Genomic DNA, 14973 nt, shown 5'->3' on the forward strand with positions numbered 1-14973 from the left:
AAAGTGCTTTCATATCTTACAGTGTCACTGTTAAATTATAGGGAGTAGGGGTTGTTGCAACTTTGGTTTTACTCTCTTACCACAATTTCCGGGTTTGACAACCTTCTCGTATGCAACACTTTGATCACAGTTGCTATCGTGCCACTTCATCCACTTTCAGTACAAAGTAGCGCATTAACCACAGAGCTTGCAGTCTAAGAGCTCATCAAGATGCCACGTGAACATCTGTGTAGCGGCAATCTTGTCTCCGTGCGGTAATCCCTATTACCACTACTGTTACAGTCAGTGTGTGAGCAATGAGCTTGACGCGTAATGAATCTTCAGAGGCAGTAACTCCATTTGAAAAGGTTTACTTAACAAAATAAAGATACAAGAGTCATTCAGTGCTCAACTTGGCACAACGGTCAAAAAACTGTCTTGCTCCGCAGACTGATTAACCTCAACTGAGGGATATAGGCAGGGGCGGTTTTGGGCACGGGCGACCCGGGCAGTCGCACGGGCGACCCGGGCAGTCGCCCGGGGCGGCACTTTTTCATGACACGTGGGGGGCGGCACGACCACTTAAAAAAAACAAACAAAAAAAAATCATCTGGGACGTGAAGCGGTTTTCCAATATATATCATGTCACTGTGTGGGGGGTTGGCGGATTGGCGCCCCCTGCGGCTGCTTGCTGGGGAGGAGGGGGGTGGGAGTGGGGGGGCTGCGGGTCGTGTGTGTGGGTGCGGTGGCGTGCGCGCGCGGATCCACTGTGGGCTATGGAGCCGTACTCTAATGCAGTGGTGCCTAACCTTTTTTGAGCCGGACCGGTTTTGTGTCAGACAATATTTTCACGAACCGCCTTCACTGTGTAGACGAAAAATATGACGTAATAAATATGACGTAATACGACCGGCATAAATACAATTATAAAATGCATAAAGATACACATCACCATGACACTGCATTAGTGGAGCCCTGAGCTTGTTTCTCTGCTCTGGGTGACGGGAGAAAAAGACCGAGCCCCTACGTCTGTTGTTTATGTCCAGTCTACTGACTCTACTCCGTTCCTTAAACCTTTATTTGCAATCTGTCACTTCATTAAATCCTGCTTCACAAAGACAGGATGTTGAAATGGAGGCAGGGTTTCAGAGCTTTTTTGGCGATCTCAGTAACTCTGCCCTTATTTCAATGTTTCAATATTTTTGATGTATCCGTTTTTTTTTGGGGGGGCCGCTCGGAGGGGGTTCTCGCCCGGGGCGTAAATACATGTAGAACCGCCACTGGATATAGGCTCTGACTAGTCAGTAACGTAACTTAAAGGAGCATTTCAACACACTTCTATAAATCACTAAACACATCCTATTAAAGTCTATTATGGCTCTTACAATCTGAGGGAAGTGTCCTTATGCACAACATAGTGCAGTGCTGTGAATGTTTATGGACCTATGTTTTGTTGTTTGTTGTCCACATTACATTATTGATGAGTCACTATGGCACTTATTTATCATCTCACTTTACTGCCGGTTAGATTCCAACCAGGCTGTTTAGTAGAAGTTCAGTCTTATAGGTGCATTTAACTTTAGTTTACATTTCATTTTAGCTTTTCCAGCCTTAGACTCATTTACTGTTTAGATGTTTATAATTTCAATACTTAGACCCTATGGCACTTCAGTTACATATATCAGCCTGCATTACATGCATGTTACAAAATGTCAAACTGACATTTAGAATTGTATAGAGTAGGAGCCCTAAAGTGTATACCCCCATCTGTAGATTCTAAATAAAAATTAACTACTCTTAGTTAAATGTAAACTGGAAATCTGAAATATCTCTCAATACATTTTGTATAACGTTTTTTTTTCTGTCAACATTTTGTCAATAATTACTGATTGTTTAACCACTATTCCATCCAATTCTAGTTATTATGACTCATTCATTACTACTCACGTATCTTTTTTTTTACATTGCAGTTTTAAGTTTTGGTTTAGTTTGCACAGGAAAATTCTAAACTTGAACAAAAACAGGAACTAAAAGTAAAACAGGTGCCAACACTGGGATCCTACTGATGATTTGGTCTGTTTTCCTGCAGCCAATCAAAATCATTCTATGCTGTAGTATATGGCATGTTTCGTTTGCAAATGCTGTTTTAAAACTGGATAAAGCATATAATGTTTTGTTAAAATATAAGTCATGGCCTGTGCTTGGTTTTAAAGAGTGTTTTGATCAGTTTCTATGTTGTTGTACTATATTCTTAACTTATAGTGAAATCCTACACACTTTTCGGCTTACAAGTGTGCAACAGTTTGCTCTTTTATGCTGCTATGTTTCAAGAAGAAAACATGTTTTTTGTAATATTGTAATATTGCTGCCCGACCCATTGCATGACACATTTTCACTTATTCCTCCTGAACTTTGGTAAAGCCCTTACAAGAAAATAGACAATTCTCATCTAATGAACTAATTATTTGAATCTGCTTCTGATTTCAGAATGCTATTTTAGCTTTATTTTCAAAGCATAAATAATATTAAAATAGTGTGTGTGCTCAGACCTTCACCAATAGATGGCTTCACATGAGTGAGTGGGGAGGGCTCGCGCTCTTCCAACGCTGCATTTTCTTCGTAGTTGTTACTGTTGCTGCGTTCAAATGCTCCTCCTGTGCTACAACTTCAAAACTTGCATATCTAAATATGTTTGTTGGCTGTTTCTTTACCCAAATAAAGACAAATGCATATGCTATGAGATGTATTGTTGATAATAGTGTTATTTTGTTTTTGTTGTTGCGACCCATCACACTTTATGCCAACTTTTGTCATACGGACACTTAAGCATCGCCCCACATTTCTGATAGTCATGAAGGCAGCACGGGTGACGGTATGAAGGGAACTCCCAGCTTCTCGAGTCCCAAACCGCCTACCCATGAAAACACCGGATAAAACCACAGAGGGATTTTACACCAGAGTGCGGCGATAACCACCACGATTTAAAGAGAAGTCCTGAAACATTTCGACTGCCAGGTAATTACACTAAACAAATGGGTGCTACTCTTTAGTTAAAAGCGGACCTATCTATCCGCTGAGCTCTTTCAGACCTGTATGAGCTAGGTGAGTCAACACTGTCGCGGTAAGAGAAACTGTTAGCGTTAGTTCATGTATTATGCTGCACCACTAACCGAGTTCAACGCCGGGTGTATTGTGTATTTTCACCGAATTGCGCTGTTCGACAGACCGCTTCTCAACGTTATAATCGTGACCAAATGTAACGTTAGCTGACGTTAACTAACGGTGCTCACTGGCCTTGTGTGGAAACGTTGTATCAGTTGGCGAGACACCATCTCCCGTTATCGGTAATCCAACGTGATTGGCAGAGGAGCTCAGCTCGCGGTACGTTGATTTTTAGATATTTTTTTTTTCCTTTTTCAAACTGGATCTAAATGTTATGTTGGTTCATTTGTATGTCACAAAACCAGTCTTGTAATCCACCATTACGTACGTTAGCTCACCGTTACCCCCCCACCCTAAATATCGCGCTAGGAATCCAAGAGCTCCGGCTGTGTTTTAGCTGACGAGCTTATATAGCTCTTTGAAACGCTGAAGACGCCAGCTTGCCCATCTATTTTTAGGTGGTCTGACTAAGCTTCTCCTAAGCCACACGGTACAGTGTGAATGAAGCGAATCAGTGTTTTCAGCACGTTTAAAAAGCCACCTGTGTCAGCCATGATTTTGACGTGACACTATCTCGCAGCTGTGCCTACTAACGTTACAGTGGCAACGAATCGACTGATATATATTCTCAGCTGCTGTCTCTGTACGTGTTAACCTCGAGTATTAATGGGAATCAAACATGTGTTTGTTTGTGCCCCTCTCGGCATGGTCACCGCTCGAGGTGGGTTTTGACTCGTGTGACGTTATTTGCCTGAGAAAAAGGGCGGAACGTGTGACCTGCTTTTGCACGGTTTCCCCCCACAAAGTCTCTTTCACACCTCCCCTTGGCCCGTTATGGGGAAAATGTGATCACATGTGTTTGAACAGTTGCGTCGTTGGAGAGAAAAAAAAGACGATAAATGGCGATGTATGACTGCTAAGATCCACTCAGGCCACAGTTGAACTGCCTGGACAGACGGGTGAGCCAACAGAGACGTTGACTGAAATAAACAGAGAGGTGTCTGTGTAGCGGAACTGGTGAGAAAGCAACTTTTCACAGACGTAAACAGTATGACTGCAGTGAGTGTCAAGGGGGCAAAATGTAAAAGTGAGTCAATGGGGGTTATTGTCACCAATGCATCCAGCCCAGTTGCCAAGGAAGCCTCATTGCCAAAGCAAAGCATGTCAGACTATCAACAAGTGGAAACAATGAGTTTTCTGTAGGCAAAGCTATGAATAATTCTTGGGAAACTGTCTAAACTCATGCCGAACGTATTGGCCAACATTAGCTTAGATCACCAACTTCCTCTGGGAAAAAAAGTGCTTTAATAACTGAAAATGGCAAAGCTTTACTGGATGTGACTGATGAATTAGTCAGAGCTTCATATATCTAATTCCATAGCTAACTAGCATTAGCATCCCTCTTAGTGATTTTTGCATTTATCAGTTACCCATGTTCGTGTCAGCTTGTGTTTGATCTTGATTATAATAACTCTCCATCAATTTATGAAATACAATTCATATTATGGGGACAAACTGTCAACAATGTATTACAATTAGATTCTCAATTTAAAATCTTACAATAGAACGAAGAAGATGATCATGTATGTACGTATGCATGTATGTGCATGTTTTACACAAGATAAAACACCAGCATTAAAATTATGTTAATAAAGTCCCATTTCTAGTTATAAAAATGTGCCACGGCTGTATCCCTCTTCATCCAGTTGACAAAAATAGTTTGCATGCAGTGACAATAAAGAAGGTTAACATTCAGTGGCCACTTTATTGAGTAAACGGTCGCAATCGTGTGCTATCTACCACAACATCAGTGCCATAAAAGCTATCTTTATAAAGTCTATAATATTCAATTTCTGGTCAATTTGTTTTCAATTGTATGTTCATTATGAGGTCACAGTTGAATATGCTGTTGTACTGGAGTACATAATATTAAGAGATTTGGTATCAGAGACACCTCATAATGTAGAAGTGTACAACATTGTCACTAGCTATGACCGTAATGCTCAAACAGAATTAACACCTCACGGCAGTTACACAATGACACATTTGCAAATGTGTCTTTTTTTTTTTACTCCAGCGTACGTGAGCCTCTACTGAGTAGAGTCTACTCAGACCACAGCTTGGGTGTAATGGTGTATTAGCTGATGGCCTTGGCCTGATTGCTATTCCAGTGAATGATACTACAATGTGGGTGCTGGGCAATAGCCATTGATCATTTGATTTCCATCGTAGGTTTGCCTCCAGAGAAACTATGTTCTGGGTTTAATCTTGTTTCTGCCATAATTAGAAATGCATGAAGTTTCACTGTTCCTCACATGATGTCCCAGTTTCCTGTGGCCTACAACTGCTTTTTGGAAATCTAGGCTAGTAGAACTTTGATGAAGCCTATTTTATGTATTTCAGAAAAGAAGTATAAGATGACATTTTAATTGTACTTGAAGGACAGAAAGGCGGTGTTTCAGAGGTATAATGCCCTCTGACTTTGCTGGGCTTTGTTTGAATAAATGAAGGAGACAAACAGACTTGGAACCATTTGACAATTGGAAAGGATGTGTATTTAATATTACCCTAGATAATCCAGGTATACATGACCGTTGCTTGCGGATAAGGCAAGGGTGTCGAGTCGGAGTATTAGTAAGGAATGTTAAGTAGTGCAAGCTGCCCCGTTCTGTGTTGTGCCATTGTCTAGCCTGCTTACACCTGCGCTGGGTATCCCCCTGTCGTGACTTGTTTCATAGGTCCCCGTGCATTCCTCTTATGTTAATCAAGTTTCTCAGGGTGTTTGGTTTCAATAACGATACACCAGTGTGACTATATCTCATCAGTAAACACCCAGGAAGCTGTAGACCTGTTCCTGCCCTAATTTGTGCATGTTTTTGGCCTAATTTAAAAAGCAACATGATGCTATAATGAGGATAGCTCGTGTGAATTTGGCCAATGGCAGGCCAGTGTAATTTTGTGCTCACAACTGTATGTTCAAAGTGTGCAGACACTAATTATAAAGCTGGGCCAAAAGAGCCCCATGAGGGATGGTTTGTTCAATGTTCTGTAATTGCTGGTTTCACAGCAACATGGAACTCCACCCACCTGAATGTATGTTAAACGTTCCTATGCTAATTCACTGTAGAATAATCTTGTTTCTTTATTACTATGTGTGACATACTTGATAGAAATGGAGTGAATGAACCACTAATTCATGGTAGAGTTTGGCATTTTCTTTCGTTGTTTGAAAATGTGGATTTTTTTTTCTTCTTTTTAGTGCCATGGAATTTTTCATCAAAGATAGATGGCATCTTTATGTAGAATTGCATAGGTCAAAGAAACACAGAAATCTAATTTGCTGTGTGAGCTATTGCTTTTGAATTACATCAGTTATAGAAAAAATCCCAACACACAGGCTAGTAGAGAGCCGTCTTCTCTTGGCTTTGTTTACGTAGCCAGGCCGGATGTAAGTGCATGAAAGTTCACCTATTGGCAAGCTAATAGGTGCTCTGCTCTGAGGTCATACGGCGGTTACCTCTGATGATAATGCCACCCTGATAAAGTCCAGTCCATCTTTCCTCTTGGATAAACACTGTTAGCTCTATCTGCACTGTTGATGTTTGCACTGTTTATTCTGTTAGCACCGTTGTCCTTGTTTGCAATGTTCATGCTGTTAGCACTGTTAGCTTGGCCGCCCACTCAGCCTTCATCACGTGGAGGCAATCCCTCAATCTACTCTTGAGTTTAGCGCCTTTCTAACTTAGCCCTTGTTGCTGTTTTAAAAATATTTTTCAACTGTTTAATGAAGGAGCACAATTTCTTTTGTCAGACATACAAAAATACAGTTAGGAAATTGTATCTTTCTGCTCAAACATGCAAAGTCATTACAAGTCTTAAGCTGTTAGTCTTGTTGACAGACCTTTTAAGTTAATCTATGAAAAGATGGGCTAAATGCTATGCTGCACACTAATTACTCCCTGTAGACAATAAGTCCCTTTAGTGCTCTTTTAGATATCATTTCTGATGTGTCTGCACCACATGGAGTTGAACACAAGTTGCGTTGGTCCTCTGGGCTTGTCGGGGCCTGACGTCCTAATCAGTGACTCATAAAGCCACAGGTGGTTTTCTCATTAGCAGATATCACCTACCAGTCACTGGTTGATGTACCCATTGAGCTCAGCTCCCCCAAGACTTCTCCAAGATTCTTTATGGCCTGTCTCATCCTCACCCTTGGCTCTGATAATCAACCAACTGATAGGACATGCTCTTGTTCTGTGATAGCAGGGTTGCTATAGTCTTTATGATAAACCACATTTCAAAGACTTATTTGGCATGGTAGGCTTTTTCTTATCTGCGTTTTCCTCTTAGTAATATGTATGGATAGTATAGTGGTTTTCTAACATGATAGTACAGGAAAATGTCGCAATATTGTATCTACTTTAACTCAATTTATTTAGCGCGAATCCAGGTATTTATTTACTTGTTTGAAATTTAAAAACTGACTGGAATCAAAATGACAAATCTTCTAAAAATCTTATTCCATTAAATAATAATGTTGGAACAAAACAAAAAAGATGCCACACTGTTGAAATGTCGTTTAATTTGTGTATAAACAATACAGGTGATAAAATGAACTCAGTCCATCAGTGACTTTTGATCACAGTTCAGCGACACTTGAATGTGTCCACACTGGAAACATTTAAATTATAAGACTTAGACAAAAAATGTTTCTACTGTCTTTAGTTTTCAACCTCCCACTACAACTAGTTTTCTGACTAAATTAGAAATGAATATTTCTAGTCAGTAGTGGGAGGATGTTATGTAATGCATGTTTTGGTTGTCAGCTGCTTTTGGTGTCGGCTATTATGGCTAGAAGATTGATTATTCCCGGACACAAATAAATATCAGAACTTGTGGCTCGTAGTCTTACTCCTCAATAACTATACTAAGTCGAGGCCGTCTTTAGACCTCGGTGTTCCAGTCTTAATTTTCATACCTTGTTTTTTGCCCTGAATAGCTTGTGTGATACTGTCGAGACCTCCCTTATTAATACTTAATAAAAGACGGATCTGAAATTTCTTGGAAATGGAATGATTTTTATTTAATATGGGTCTATGTATGTGCGATCAGAAGAAGCTTGGTGTTGTCTCCAGGAACTGTTTAATGCTTGTACCTGGCGACCTGCCATATTGATTAATTGCTGAAGGTCACTGTTTGAGTTGAAGAGTAATCTGTTGCTCAAGGAAGCTGTAGAGTATACACATTATTTCTTGACTGGAAAACTAAGACGAGAAGCAGAACCTTAAGTGTAGTCGTAGTTTAAAAATGTAAAATTGATTCATGTGCTAAATCTAATCTACTTTTAAAGGCCATTTTGCACTGCAAGACTCATCGATTTTAATGTGGATTTGTGTCTTGAGGGATCCAAAGCTATGTTGTTTTCTTCAATCTGCAGTATACACACAACATCACAATCATACAGTTGATGCAATCATGTGATGTGATGGATTTGATTATATTTATTGCCTGTTGTAAATTTGACATTTGTAGGAGTTAGTAACAAGCAAAGCACTTGGACAGACAGAAGCACAGGTTTTATTAAGTAAGTTACTAATAACATGTAAGTATTTGTAGGTGGAAAGACTTCTGATTCTTTTTTATTTTAATTATTTTTCTTTCATTGCTCGAGGTCCTGATAGAAATCTGGTCCACTGATAACACTTCTTTTTTTGGTCAAAACTGTAGGACAAAAACCTGCAACTATCTGCATGGTGAGTAAGTGGAGATGTTTTTTTGTGTGTTTGATTTGAGAAGAGTTGACCCTTTACTCTCTAAAATGCTGCACATTCCAAGCATGTTATTCATCTCCTCTGTGGTCACTGAAGCCAAACAATGTTTCATTTAGTCTGTTTTTCCCAAATAGTTCAAAGAAGATGGCCGATATGTACTGCTGGGCCCTGAGCATCGTAGAAGTGCATTACCACATTTTCTGACTGAGTGTATTTCACCACAGATTTTAAATAGTCTAGTCTAGAAAGTAGTTTAGCAGGATCCACAGCACCATTCTGTATAAATATTGGTTTAAGTTAATTATTTTATTTGAATAATAGAACTACTGTGCAAGCCTGAACATGCATAGTTAATTTGTAACCATAATCACCGTAACCAGGCATGTCCAGTTGTGTAAATATTGGCCTGGCATTCTATACCTGTGGGCCCTTTGTACACTATAGGTGTAAATAGATACAGGTGAGGGCGCATTGTTCAAACCTCGCCAGTTTTCCTCACAAGGTATGAACCCAGTAAAGGGATACTTCTCTTTCAAAAGCTGAATGCAAACTAAAGAAAAGGAAAACACCCTTAGTGCACAAGGCAGGGAGAGGGCAAACATAGCATTTATTTCAAAATATCATCTTTGTTTGGATTTTGTGACTGACATTGCTGCTTGTGCAATGTGATATCTTCTCTGTTCAAATATCTAGTCCTTTTTGTGTTAACGCGTCACATACATCTATCCCGTTTGAATGTAGAGATGGACAGATTGCTATTTTCTTGCTGGATTTCGCCTGACCTGCCCGAGTTTGGCCAATTTAAAAAAAAAGAAGAAGACAAAGAAAACAAAATTATTGACATTAGTAGTCTTAATCGGGTATAATAAGCTGCTTGACCTACTGTTAAGACGTTAAACTGGTTATAATTTCCTCTCTTAGTGAGAACATCTCCTTCTAACAACTGTATCCGTTCATCACGGCCTCCAAGCAGACAGTATGAACATAACTACTACGTGTCCATGTGCGCCCTTTTGGGAGTATAACCAAGACTGTAAAACTCTTTATAAAGCTATGTAAAACACATGTAAAACACATGTAAAACTATTACGCCTATTGACGACAGCAGTGTGTAATCCTGCTTTGCAGTTTGATATTGACACTCATGATCAAATGCTAAGCTCCGCTAGCAGATAGGTTGTCCCTCTCTGGGGGACTGAGAGACAGGCAAATGAAGCAGCACCAGATTGATGAGAAATGAGTGCTCTGTAAATTGTGTGTGTGTGTGTGTGTGTGTGTGTGTGTGTGTGTGTGTGCAAATGTGAAGAAAATTGTAAATATTAAACAGGTTGTGGCAATCAGCTGAAAACCGCCTGGTTTCGATTGGCAGTCGATTGATCGGTGCATCTCTAGTGAAACGCAACATGAGCTGTCAAATTTGGGAATATTCAGTTGAACCACGTACAGGACTGTTTCCGGGATACAACTAACAAATAATGATTCATCTCCAGATTCTTTTTTCAATTAATTGTGTACAATAAATGAATGTCCAAGCCCATAGTGAGTTTTCAATTCACCGTCATCTGATATTATGGTTGACCCCCCCCAACTCTCATATCATGTCAAACATATCTTGCTAAAAACAAACACAGTGAGTGACCCGGTCATTGTATTTGTTAGATTGTAGCCAGTGTGACAAAATTAATACTATTCTTATCTTGATGCTGTCAGCATCTGTTTTGTTTTGTTTTGATTACAGGTTTTAATCCTCATTCTTTTCTGATTTGCTGCACATTTCTGGATTTTTGTTCCCCCATCTTTAATTCTCTTGAGGATCAGACATATGCACTGCTGGTCATGCAGAAGTACGTATGTTTGTTTTTAAGATAGCTGAAATACAGTTCCCATCTAGTCATACCCCAAAGCTCTCGTACTTTAATACGACAACCAGCTCAAGCACAGACATGCTGTTGTGAAAAGCCGTTATTATGACTGATTTATTCTTACCTAAGAAGCATACTGTACCGTGAGAAATTAGCCACATTTTACAGTTGATGTTGTAAAACTGGTAAAGCCAACTGTATTGTAGCCTCAGGTTGGTGTGTGTTTGTGTTCCTTGGGTGCACTGTATATCTGTTCTCGCATCTCATTCACATGTCTGTACTTCTGCCAATTTTGACGAAGGCCATTCATTTCACTGGGAAATTTCCATTGTCACAATTTGTAAGTGTTGTAGGGCCAAAAACAGAAATCATGAAATTAACAACAGGAAACAAATGTGCAGCAATAGATAGTGGCAGAAAGTACGACCAATAGGCGCTGGCTCCCGATCACGCAGGCAGAGATGAGAATGAAGGAAGAGGTGGAAACTAAAAGATAGAGTGTATGGTGACGGGTCAAATGGCTTTCCTCCCCTATGAGGCCAATGCTGTTGAGCCGATAAAAGGAGAAGTGGGAATTTAGGAACACACAACATTAAGTTGCACAACACAGGTGTTCTTTATTATTATTATTATGATGATCAGGCATTTTAAAAAGCTTTAGTGGTAGCCCAACAGGTTTCTTTAGACAAACACACTTGCAGAGTACATCCAGTCTGTTATTGACACAAGTCAATGTTAGTTATTGCATGTCTTAGGAAGCTTGTTGCAGCAGAGGCAGTTTTGTTTTAATGTTGGTCTGTGGTCACATTGCTAGTTGTTGGACCCAATCACACTCAACTCTCCCCTTCTCTAAAAGGCTGTTCAAAGCCATTGTGATTTAATCATACCACTCTTGGTGGCCTAAAGATGGGCTACGATGATGTGTTTGTATGTGTCGGCTTGACATATTGTCGCTCCTAGCTAGGTGGGATCCTTTCTGTCGATGTCACATGTACTGCCTTGTGCGAAACCACCCAACCCCCTCCCGCTTGGCCCCACCAAACTGTCTGTGACGAAATAATTGCCACATGAAGGAAAAGTTAAGTTGCTGTAATGTGTTTTGAGTACAAAACAGTTTTACCGACTTATTTTTTTTGTAAGCACAGCTAATTTAGCCGTCTTGCTATCAGCATTTTCATACCCGCTTATAAATCGGAGGCGATTTTCGCTTGATTAAGATGTGTACACCAGAAAGAGATGTGAAAGTAGGAGGAAGTGGTGACATGAAACACACTGAAGATTAAATTCAAGTTCTCTAATGTTTCAATTTTGAAATTGACAAAAGAGAGCTAGAGAATTGTTTAAACCTGGTTTCCTCTCTCAGCACGGCACAGCTGAGACCAAAGTAGAAGATTCAGTTAAGTGACCAAATGATTTCATCACCACTTTCATTTCATATGTACAGAGGTGCCTCTAGTCTGAACATGGCACTATTTCTCTGGTGTGTTCATATTTACAAAACTTCTGAAGGGAAACGAAAGACTTTCATGGTCAAAATGTTTAGGGAGTAGCTTCAATGTTTTTTTCTTATCTTGTATCAAAATTCACAACATCTTAAGGCTGAAGCATTAGCCGAATTTCCTTTGTTTCTGCAGTCCTCTGCCCTCAAACAATAGCGTTCTGAAGATTTCCATCTGTTTTCCTCCTGGTACAAACGTGTTTCATCAAAGCCTGCTACGTGCTCATCAGGTGTTGGTTAACCTCAACACACACATATTTGCTTGGGACAAGTATGTATGTTCTACGACCTTGTGTTATTACATGATATCTGGGTTCCTGCAGGTTCAGTTTACAGCCCTTGAAATGAAATTCAGTGCATACATCTGTTTTCCAGATACTTGTATTGTCTCCACGTCGAGGTCTTTACTTGAATAAGAATGTCCACTACCAAAATGGAAATGCATATTCTCATGCAATTTTAGCATAGAAATTACAAAACATATAATATTTTAACCCTCATATTCAAGATTTCTGGGAGAGCACAGTATTAAGATACCTGGGTAAATACGGGTCATTTTATTAGTTTCTGGATTAGTTTGTTTTTTCCTTTTCCTGGTACAGTTGAGTGAGATTATTTCCGCATTGAGCATGCTATAAGCTGATTCATAGACCAAAGGTCCTCGGCACACAGCTGACTCAGTGACAGTTAATCTCTGATCTGTCTCAATCCTATACTGTTAGCAGACTGATGCGAGTGCTCTTTGTCTTCGTTTCTCTTTTTGTTTCCAACTAAATACTGCTGCTCTCCTTTGTACTTCTCACCCTATGTTAAGGTACACAGCTGGGATGTCACGTAGCTAAGCTGTTGCATAAGGACTCTCCTGCTGTGCTGTTTGAAAGCGATCCATATGTTTATTTTTACACTCTTTTTAGTGTTTGTCTGTGAAGTTAGAATTGTGGTGATTGGTCAAATTGTTCTCTAGACGTCGGCAAGAATAAATCTGATGCCAGGTGTTCTCAGAGTTGTAAAAGACCCAGTTTATAGCCCTTTTATTCGGCTCTGTTTTGCTGACCCAAATGAACATACCTCTGAGGTGAGATGAGGTACTGATGGGCAGTTTGTTGTCCAACCAGCCAGCCTGCCAGTGTATTTAGCTGCCTTTGGCCTGAGCTGACTGCGCCGTGGCCTGACTGTTGGCTGATTGCCCTGTTAACAAGGGTGGGGTTGTCTCAGTGCTCGGCGCTCGGCGCTGACCTTCACTCTGATTTATGAGTTCCTTCTTGCGGTCTGTTTCCCCTCCCATCCTCTCTCCTTCCTCGTATCCATGCAGTAGATCAGGACTAGCCTCCAGTTGTACCTCCCACTACCCCGAACACAAGCTGGGCCACCCTGTGTCCGCCACTGACATCACGGTCTATAAACAAACGGATGATACGCAGCAGATGTGAGTTCATCCCCTTGTTAATGTTAAACCTTGGCTGTTGCCTGAAGCCCAGCTGGAAAACTAAGTCAAGTTAAGAATTAATCTGTGAAAGAACTGGTTGGATCTACAGTTTAGTCAATTAGACAGATTAACTCAAGTTACATGGTCAGTTGACTTTCCTACACATTCAAACTAGTGATGGCTGTGGGTCTATCTCTGTTCTGCTCATCAAATGAATGATTAATCACTGCCTCTGTGTTTTCTTCTATCTTCCCATCTATTATTTTCTCGTGCCTTCAGTTCAAACATACTGTTTTATGAATAGATGGCAGTGTTTCCCCTAGGTTTACAGCTTCGGGGGGGGGGCATGGACTGACAGACAGATGGACATACTACATAGTGGTACCTCACAGTACTACTAGTGACTCCATCTATGCTTTTATATATAATAGAATAAAGAACATTGCAATCACTTTTAAGTAAACCAGATCGCTCCATCAGACAAAAAAAAAGAAAAGTGCTTTCACTGTGTTAGAAAAATGAAAATAAAGTTAAGCAAAACATATCTAATATTGAGTTACTAGTAAATATCTTATTGTGGAAAACAATTAGCTTTTTTTTTGCAACACAGAATGAGTGCAGATGTGTGACCCATCGCGTTGTATTAGTGGCTGCAGTGAGCTGCTTTCCTCTACACATATTTTTAAAACTGGGTTGTAGATTTGATACGGACTCTCAACTCATGCTCAATGTTGATCTGAGATCTGTATTCTGATGAGAGACGCAACAGCAGAAACGACCACACGGAAATCTCATAAAGATCGGCTTTTGGCAAAATGCCAGGGAATCGATGAGTCGCACATGCGCAAGCGTCACCTATTAACGGCATACGGTGAACATTTAAAATCAGCATTTCCTCTTGTGCCCCACCTGTGATAAATACCGCCCCAGTTTGCTAAATGCTGACTTAAAGGAAACATGGTGTTCATTTATGTTAATGACAACCAAAGTGAGCAGGCTTCGTCACTGCAGTGTGTTTTTCGGGCTTTTGGAAGAATACTTCCAGAGTCTCGATATGTCATAAACGTCATTTATGGAGCTTGACCTGCAAATACATGAACTGTTCGGCTTTAAACGTGATAGCTGATAGCTTCAAATAGTGATAGCTTAAAGCAGCAAATCCAGCGACTCCGGATTGGCACCCGATTATTAATAATAATAGTAGTAGTAGTAGTAGTAGTAGTAGTCTTAAACCAGAACCATTCATGTGGGTAGCTCAACAGTACCACTGCATAC

Source organism: Taurulus bubalis (assembly GCF_910589615.1).
Source record: "Taurulus bubalis genome assembly, chromosome: 14".
Taxonomy (NCBI): Eukaryota; Metazoa; Chordata; class Actinopteri; order Perciformes; family Cottidae; genus Taurulus; species Taurulus bubalis.